Below are 9,986 nucleotides of genomic sequence, written 5' to 3'. Positions count from 1 at the left end.
AGTTCCCAGTGCCGCTCAGCAGGAACGAACCTGACCAGTATTCAAGAGGACACAGGTTTGATCCCTGGCCTTACTCAGTGGGTTAAGGATCTGACACTGCTGTGAGCTGTGGTAGGTCGAAGACATGGCTCTGATCCCCCATTGCTGTGGCTGTGGTGTAGGGCAGCAGCTGTAGCTCCGATTTGACCCCTAGCCTGGGAACTTCCATATGCCTCGGGTGCGGCCCTAAAGAGTCAAAACACCAACAACAACAAAAACCCCAAACAACAACCAAAAAACTCTTTCCCAATATTATCACAAATGAGATAAGTCAAATCTGTATTATGAGCCATAGTAGGTGCTTAGTAAATTAAACAGTGATTATAATTATTAAGTGCATTAAGAACAAATCTTGGCCTTCTGTAGAAATAGCAGCAGAGGGATTGAAAGGTGTCTTGGGGTTTATTTGCATGAAATATCTTAATCTAGCAAAGGTTGTTTTTGGTTTCCATTGATTGAAAATGCAAACAAACCCCAACTGAAGCACTTCTTACGGAGGAATGAATGGATTTCCAATCTGTGTTTTCTTGTTTACAGTGGAAAATATGCAATCCAAGGAAAACACAGGTGGTTAACTGTTCAGTGCCTTCTATTTTTATCATATGCAGAGGGCTCTAAGCATACAAATGCAAATATTTTAAGTAACAAAAAATGAAGACTAACTTCTCAAGGTTAAATGGCTTCAGGTTTCCTATAGCAAACTGAGGTCTTTCTCCTTCAGCCATTTCTTGAAAAAGAATTCCAGATCCCCATACAGACTGAATTCCAAAACAACTCACCACAGCAAAAAGCTCGCAATTGGCATTTTTAAAGAAACATTTCTTTTCGCTGGGGATCCTTTTGTTTTGTTTTTGCATCCTTTTTGTTTTGCAAAATAAGTGTCTTCGATGGGAGAGGAAAGCCACCTCCGTGGGTTGCGTGTTTGTGAAACGAAGATGGGAACGGAGACTGGGCAGGTCCCGGGAGAAGCTGGCGCGCCCCCGCGTCCCCAGCACCCCGGCCGGGCTTGTGCGGACGTGTCTCGGGCGTGACCTCTGAGCAGCTGCGCCACCGGCTCAGCCTCGCGGCGGGAGAAACCCGAGCTCCCAACAAAACAGTTCCATCTTTGGCAAGTCCTCTGGTATTTAAGGCGCTGCCGGTGGGGAGAGAGGCCGCGTGCCTGAGAGGCTCTGGGAACTCGCAGGCTTTCGCCTCCCGGGTGTTAGGTTTCTGAGGGTCTGAGCATCTGCGGTGGAGGCGGGGCGGGGGCCGGGGCGAAAGCGGTCAAGGGACCTTCCCAGAGACTGAGGGAGCCTGCTTCTCCATCCTCCCTGGGTGGGTCTCCAGCCTGGATTTTTCTTTCTTTTCTTTTTGCCTTTTCTGCAGATACCAGGTGGTCAGCAGAGGCTCAGAAGCTTTACACCCTTACAAGAGGAAGTCTCCTTTCTAATATCATCCCCCCCGTCCCCAAACTGATTCCACTTGGCCTCTACCTGCCTGAGGTACTGAAATGCAGAGTTGAAATTGACAAAAATAATGCGTCTTTTCCAGGGCCGAAATTTCCGGGCCCTATAATAGTAGGTAACATTTACAGAATGCTTATTCTGAGCTACGCACTTTGATGCAATAACTCATTGGAGCCTCACAACAATCCTGTGAATCCTCGGAAGTAGGAATTCTTATTATCCCTTTTTTTGCAGGCAGTGAAACAAGCACAGAGAGGTTGGGCAATGTGCTCGGGGTCACACAGCTAGGAAATGGTAGGGTTGGGATTGAAATTTAGGCAAGTCTTGCTCCAGAGCCTGTGCTTATAACTGCTTTGCTCACCAAGTGAAAGACACTGTGTTTTGGAATTTGTCTCCTAGCACACTGGGTCTTGACAAGGTGGAGAAAGGAGCTCTAGGAAGTTTGGAAATCAGACGTGGCCAAGTCAGGATCTTCTGAAATGTTCTGACGTGGTCAGAAAGAGCTGGGGTCTGTGGGGGTGTGGTGTACAGTGGTCACTAGGAATTGCGTGCTCTCTGTTTTGGAAGTGTTGGAAGTTTGTTAACGCTCAGCTTGTCATTCTCAGGCTGGGGTCCCTGGCAGTTTGACTTATAGGAAAGAGATAGGACTGGCAGTAAGTAGCAGGAGGTCAGGATTGTCACCTCGGCCACAAGTGTTGGTCTGAAAAAAAGGAGGGGTGTGAGAGCAGCCCAGCTGGGACCTTACCTGAGAGTCGGGGGAGGGCCTGCTCTCATCTTCATGGCCCCAGAAGGTATGCCAGGCCTCCTCTTCTGAAGCCTGGGTCTGGCAGGCCGATTCATTGCTAGAGAGAAGTTGTCAAGGAGTCAGGCTTTGCCTCTGCCTTGAGGACCGCCCTGTCCTGGTATGCACGTCTGGGGAATGGAGTGAGCCATTAGAGGATGCTTTTGAGGGGAGGGCAGGGAACGAGCCTAGGTTCTAGGATAGTTTGAGGGCTCAATTCTCCACGCCATGGAAGACCTAGCTTCATAGCTTCCCACGCACACTCCAGTTTATTTCCTGCTGGTCTGCATGTCTCTCTAGGCTAATCCTTCCTTACTCACAGATTCTGCTACCTTGGTGGGGATGGTGGAACCATTTGATACCAACGAAAGTACACGTACATATTCCTTCAGTTAGAGAGGAAGGCCTTTTCCCTGTGGCCCCCTCTCTGGGTGCAGGGAGTGAGGGAGGACCTAGCTTCGTAGCTTCCCCCTACCGCACCTTTCTAGGACAGTGATGAGGCCACAGAGTAGCTGTGGGGCTGTCCCTGGCTCACCTGGCCTGTACCTGGGTATCACTAAGCCAACTCTTAGAGTGCACTGTGCCTCTAGTTAGGTAAACTGGTATAATGGGACGTGCGTGCCTCTTGTGGATTCCTCTATGGCCCCACCATGTACTTGCTCTGTCACCTTGGGCAAGTTCCTTAATTCTTCTGTGCTTCGGTTTTGTCACCAGTAAAATGGTGCTAATACCAATAATCACCTTGGGGCTGTTGGAAGAATTTAAATGGTTCGTAAATGCAAAATGCCTGGTGCATGGTACGTTGTTTAATAAATATTAGCTTCCGGAGTTCCCGTCGTGGCTCAGTGGTTAATGAATCTGACTAGGAATCATGAGGTTGCGGGTTCGATCCCTGGCCTTGCTCAGTGGGTTAAGGATCCGGTGTTGCCGTGAGCTGTAGTGTAGGTTGCAGACATGGGTCGGATCCTGCGTTGCTGTGGCTGTGGTGCAGGCCAGCGGCTACAGCTCCCATTGGACCCCTAGCCTGGGAACCTCCATATGCTGTGGATGCGGCCCTAAAAAGCCAAAAAAAAAAAAAAAAAGAGGGAATATTAGCTTCCGCTTGTACTACTCTTACAGCTCTTAGGGGGCAACTCTAGGCAGCTTCCTTAGCCTCGATGAATCTCATTGTCCTCAGATGTAAGAAGGATGCACTACTAGGTGTTTTATAGGATTGTTGCGAGAATTAAATGGTGTTAATTACTATGGCAAAGTGTGCAGTTTATGTGTTGCTTTAGCCTAGTTTATCTCCCAGGCGACGGTGTTATTTTCAAATGTGAGGAGGTTTCCTGTAAGAGCTTCACAATACTGACCAGAGCCAGGGAGGAGGCTTGGACACCGCTTAACCTTAACCACATCCCCTTTCCCAGCTGTAAAATGGCATGATAATAACCACCCCGAGGAATCTCAAGGACATTACAAGGGGAAAAATATACAATAATATACAAAGCGTTTGGAGCTCCTCTGAAGAGAGACGCACATAAATGGAAGGTGGTATTAGAAGGTGGAGGAGTCACTGGTTTCTCTCCCCCTCTTTTTTATTTAATTAGAAGAAAACTAGTAATTAGGAAGCATGGTCTTGTTAAAGCCGTGGCCTGGGAAATGGTTCTCTTGGCACCTCATCAGGACTTGTGACAAGGCAAGTTTTTGCAAAATGTGGGCAGCAGGGGACCTCGCCCCAGGTCAGCGCTCAGCAGCCTAAAGATTGGGAGGAATGTGCCCTCTGAGGGCCCTGGCCTGAGGTGGCTGACGCAGAGCCCAGCCGCCCAGGGGAGCCTCCCTGGCCTCCTGTTCCCTGAGGAGGTCTCCCCTAAGGTCAGCAAGGAGACTCCACCCAGCTCAGGAGCCTTAATCCCTGGGGCCTGAAGCCACCCTTAGGTGCAGGTTTCAGCTTGCTGCTGTCCTGGATCCAAGCTTTTCCACTCCTGGGCCCCCTTGGCCCCACTGGGGCGAGCCCGCAGGGTTCTGGAAGCTCTTCCTCTGGCCTTTTTCTCAAATTCAGTACTGGGAGGGAGGAATCGGCCTGTTCTCCTCAAAATGGGCCAGAGTGGAGTAGGTGCTGGGGCCCTGGGCTTTGCCCCCTCACTGGGCCTGGTGTCCTCAAGCTGCCTCCTCTCTGTCCCCCCACACCTCCAAATCTGCCTGGTGTTCTTCTGGGTCCTGCTGAGAGGCTGTCTCTACCAGGAGCCTTCCCCAGTTGTCCCAGTTGCCATTACCTTCTTCTTTCTCTTCTCGACTGTATTGGGTATAGTTTTTAGGTTAGTTCTTGACTCAGAGCTGCTGGAAGGAAGGGAAGGAACAGAAGTTGGAGAGGTGAAGCATATCCAGCCAGGTGCCGCAGTTGGAATCACACGCAGAACTGACTGTTGATTTCCCCTCACAGCCTTGGCAAAGCAAGTTGGAGGCTTTCTGTAAAACCCTGAGATGAGCAGTTCTTTAAAAAATGCTGAATTACTTTAAATATACAGAAAATATTATAATAGGCACTCATGTGTCCACCACACAAGATACCAGATAATAGTATTTGACTTAAATGTCTTCTGATTTATTTGTTTTTAAATGAAACTTTTAGACATGGAAGCAACCTAAGTGTGTATTGACAGAGGAATGTATATATGCAATGGACTATTACTCAGCCATGAAAAGAACAAATGCCGTTTGCAGCAACATGGATGGACCTAGAGATGATCATACCAAGTAAAGTAAGTCAGAGAAAGAAAAGTCTGATATGATATCATGTGTACTTGGAATCTAAAAAATAGTGCCAATGAACTTATTTATAGAACAGAAACAGACTCACAGACATGGAAAACAAACTTACAGTCACCAAAGGGGAAGGGGTGGGGGAGGGATAAATTGGGAGTATGTGATTAAATTTACTATATATTATATATTAAATATTAAATTTATTATATATTATATTATATATAAAATAGATAACCAACAAAGACCTACTGTATGGCACAGAGAACCACATCCAGAGTCTGGTAATAAACTATAGTGGAAAAGAATAAAAAAAAGAAATATATATATCTCCTAATGCTGTATACCTGAAACTAACACAATGCTGTGAATCAGTTATACTTAGGAGAAAAAAAAACCTCAGAAAAGAAAGGAAACTTTCAAGTACCGCTGAGGCTCTCATCTCCACTGGGGTCCCTCTTTCACCTCCCTCCTTGGGTCACCACTTCCCTTTCTCTTTCCTTCGGGGTCAGGAATCCATGGATGGGATTCACCTTCATCCTTCACCTACATCCATGGAGGGGATTTAAGAGACTGGTGAACTGCTGAATTGTTTGGGAAATTGTATCTGCGCATCTTCCATGCACACACCACAGCCATTCAGGTAGTCCCCCTGACTCAGTTGTCTCACGGTCTCCTCGGCTACTGCTGGTCCATCATGTGCCTGTGGACCATTTGCTCCGTCCGACAGTCCCCAACCTTTGAGAGTCTTAGTCTGATCTCGTTACGCCTTGGTTCAAATCCTGCTAATGGCTTCTGATTTAACTCAGAGTAAAAATCAAAGTCCTTGTGGCCCACAAGGCCCTAGGTGATCTCTGCCCCCCCACACCCCTGCCCCTCTGACCTCATCTCCCTCGAGGCTGCCCTTCCAGCCCCTTTAGTCTAGCCATGCTGTTCTTTTCACGTGGCCGTGTCCTCAGGCTGTGCCCCCTGGCTGTTATGCTCTTTCTCCAGAGACCCACTTGACAAAACCTCTTACATCCCTCAATTCTTCGCTAACGTTTCACTTCTCCATGAGGACTACCTGGCTTATGCTATTTAAAAATTGAACCTCATGGGGAGTTCCCGGCATGGCTCCGTGGAAACAAATCTGACTAGCGTCCATGAGGACGCAGGTTCGATCCCTGGCCTCGCTCAATGGGTTAAGGATCTGGTGTTGCGGTGAGCTGTGATGTAGGTTGCAGATGTGGCTCAGATCCCGAGTTGCTGTGGCTGTGGTGTGGGCCGACGGCTACAGCTCTGATTTGACCCCTAGCCTGGGAACCTCTATATGATGTGGGTAGGATCCTAAAAACAAAATAGAACCTCATTCCTTCGGATGTCTTACTCAGCCTGAATTTTTCTTTTTCCATAGTACTTACTTTCTAGCAGATTGTATATTAACCTATTTATTACATTTGTTCTGTATTGCATATCTCTTCCTGCTAGAATGTAAGCTCCATGAAAGCAGAATTTTTTTTTTTTTTTTTGGTCTTTTTAGGGCTGCCCCTGTGGCATATGGAGGTTCCCAGGCTAGGAGCTGAATCAGAACTGTAGCTGCCGGCCTACACCACAGCCACAGCAACACCAGATCCGAGCTGCATCTGCGACCTACTCCGTAGGTTGTGGCAACACTGGATCCTTAATCCATTGAGGCCGGGGATTGAACCCACATCCTCATGGGTACTAGTCGGGTTCTTTATCCACTGAGCCACAACGGGAACTCCCGAGGGAAGGAATTTTTTGTGTGCGTCCTTTTTCCACCGATGCTTCTTTGGTCCCTGCAGTAGGACCCAGCACATAGGTGCTCCATAAATATTTGTTGAACAATGAAATAGATAACTGAATATGAGCATTTCTTGCTGGAAAGTCCAGAACTTTTCATCAGATTTTCAGAAGTGTCTGTGACACAAAAAAGGATAGGAATCATTGACACAGTAATTCATGAAAAAGTTGGCTGGAAATGTTTTGCTTGCCAGGTGGCCTGGCTGATGAGACAGAAGGTCAGGAGGGGATTTTTCTCTTTCTCCAACTTGTGTTTCCCTGGAGAGCTCCTGTCAGCACCTCCTGGGACCTCCTTCCCCAGGACTGGTGGTGAGCCTCCCTGGATCCAGCCCTGGTCTGACTGAGGTAGGGAGCCCTTGGGGGCACTGATGGAGAGCGTGGGCTGGAAATCTGGCAGTGGGCCGGTTCCAGAGAAGCTGTAATTTTCTTTACTCCTTCTGTGTCTGGGGGCAGAGGCCGAAGGTGGCCACAACCTCCTTGGCTTCCTTGGGGGAGCTAGACAAGACGCCCAGACCAACAGGATCTGCTTCCTGCCTTCCAGGCTTCAAGCCTAGGCCAGGAACGACACCAGGAAATCTCGTTGGAGCCCCAGCCTGGGAGACCAGACATTGGCCTGTGATACAGATAGAGATAATAGGGGAGCGGTGGCTGGGGTGGGGATGGGGCTGGGGAACCTGGAAAGCAAAAAGATACCAAAGGCCATCTGGAGGTGATAGTGGGAGTGGATTGGAGGTGAGTCAGTCAGCTCTCAGGGCAGTTAAAAGACAAGTGGGTAATTGTGGGTGCAGTTGGCGGGTCACACACAGAAAATGAGGAACAAGTGGTTAATTGGGCCCACAAGCCCAGGATCCCGCCTGTAATTAGCAAATTGCAGGGCTTTGATATTTGCTTTGGTAACAACTTGTGTAGTAAATTGCAGGGAGGAAAGCTGCACCCCCAGCCTGGGAGGTGACCCTCTGTCTATGCTCCCTGAGCCATTTTTTTTGCAAATACTCATAGGCAGCTCGAGTATGAATATATGCACCCCCGCCCCCCCAGCAGTGGGGAGAGAGGGTTTGCACCTTTCTGCAGGCTGACAGCAGCCTGTGATGCTTTCTGTTTCTCCCTTTACCTCTTCTTATGTTTTTGCCAACTCAGGGCTGAACCTGAGGCCTGGCTTCCTGGTGTGATCACTGATCACACACGAGGTTCCCTTAAGCAACAGTCCCTGGTGCAGAGCTCCTCCGACCAGAGATGTGACCTAGGGATGGCCTTGGGGGATTCCCGTGCAAGTGCCATAGCCGAGGAGGGTGCCAGACAAGAAGTCCTGTTACAGTGCTGCTGAAATTTTGTCCATGAGGATGGCCTGTGCTGGTCCTCGGTCAGAGATGGGCCTTCCAGTCTTGAGATCTGTGTTTACCTCTGCGAGCTTCTGAGAAATTCTAACTAAAGCAAAGACCAGAATATAGGAGAATCACTTTGGGATTGTCATGATAAAGCCTGACCAGTTGCCACAGATGCAGAGAGACTGGTAAGCACAGGTAATGGGACTCTGTAAGAAAGTGTTAGGAGAGGAGCTCTTGTCGTGTTGCAGGAACCATGAGGTTTCGGTTCTGATCCTTGGCCTTGCTTAGTGAGTTAAGGGTCCACTGTTGCTGTGAGCTGAGGAGTAGGTCACAGACGTGGCTCAGATCTGATGTTACTGTGGCTGTGGTTTGGCTGGCAGCTGTAGCTCAGATTAGACCCCTAGCCTGGGAACCTCCATATGCTATGGGTGCAGCTCTAAGAAGTCAAAAAAAAAAAAAAAAAAAAAAGAGAAAGTGCTAGGAGACCTAGGTTTGAATTTGGACTCTCTACTGACTCTTTGATGGGTCTTATCCATTACTTAAACTCCTGTATATCATCTCTGTCATTTTTTGGTCTGTTTTTATTGATGAATTTCTCCCTTGGTTATGGGTGAACATTTTTCTGGGAATTTTTTATTCGATGGTGGGCATTGTGAAGCTATATTGTTAAATATTTGGACTTTGCTGTCTCCTTTTTTTTTTTTTTTTTTACAAAAAAATTTATTATAGTTGAGTTACAAGGTTCTGTCAATTTCTGCGGTACAGCAAAGTGACCCAGTTATACATTTCTATACATTCTTTTTTCACATTATCCTCCATCATGTTCCATCACAAGTGATTAGATATAGTTCCCTGTGCTATACAGCAGGATCTCATTGTTTGCTGTCTTCTTTGAAATAGTGTTAGACTTTGGCAGTTAATTTACTCATGAAATGGTTTGATCCCTTTGAGTCTTGTCGTTGAGCTTTGTTATGCAGGATCCAAAGGCACCTTCACTGCAGGAATAGTCCAGGCACTTGAGTCAAGAGTGACTCCTCTGGGCCCTCCATTGAATGCTCCTGGGGATCACCAAGTCCTCTGCACTGGTTGGTTCACAGCCACTTCCCTAGTTTGTCAGAGCACTAGGTTGCTTAGCTTAGCTCTCTGATCATTTCTTTGCCTGGTCTGATGGAGTTTTACTTTATGCATTCATGGGCCAATACTCAGTAGACTCAAGAGGATAGCTCACAGGCTTACGGTATTCCTTTTCCTGTGTATCTCCCCACTTTTCTAGAATTGCGATCCTCAACTCCTGGCCCCCTCGGCTTCCCCACTTTCTGGTCTCTTTCTCTCCTCTGCTTAGCAAAGCTTCCAGAAATGTGTTTGTGATTTGGGAATGGGAATTGCTTCCAAGCATAAATCCAGGGTTCTTTTAAGGCTCACCTCATTGATCCTTTCTCTTGGGGAATCACAGTTTTGCACTGTCTATATTTCCCAGTGTCTTAAAGCAGTTGTAATTCTATCAAGCTTAGAAGGTGATGTCTTCTTGAATAAAGCTTCAGTTTCCCCAAGTACAAAAACAGAGCATAATAATATTTTCTTCAAAAGTTGTAATAACTGAAATACATAATAGATCTGAAAGCATATAAAATGGTGTACAGTATAAGCAATGAAACATAAAATAAGATCGGTTAATAAATACTAGTTCTATCTTTATTATCCATTGATACCAATATTGTAAATGGATTTAGCATTTTCATGAAATTGTAGAATTCTGGAGCTATCGGATTTAGCTTAGAGATGATGGGTTGATCCAGATACCTCATTTCATAGATGAATAGACTGAGGCTGAGTGAGGGGGAGTGGGTTTTC

General features: G+C 47.2%; 1 long non-coding RNA gene across 1 annotated transcript; it reads left to right on the top strand.

Annotated features, from left to right (window-relative positions):
- Positions 1-937: 937 nt before the first annotated feature.
- Positions 938-4,913, top strand: LOC125113032 (uncharacterized). Its single transcript, XR_007131309.1, has 3 exons — positions 938-1,159; positions 1,405-1,520; positions 4,877-4,913. It is a non-coding gene; the product is annotated as an uncharacterized LOC125113032 (long non-coding RNA).
- Positions 4,914-9,986: the final 5,073 nt, after the last annotated feature.

Source organism: Phacochoerus africanus, chromosome 1, assembly GCF_016906955.1.
Source record: "Phacochoerus africanus isolate WHEZ1 chromosome 1, ROS_Pafr_v1, whole genome shotgun sequence".
Classification (NCBI taxonomy): Eukaryota; Metazoa; Chordata; class Mammalia; order Artiodactyla; family Suidae; genus Phacochoerus; species Phacochoerus africanus.
The sequence above is the reverse complement of the archived record's forward strand: the minus strand, read 5'-3'. Positions and strand labels throughout refer to the sequence as shown.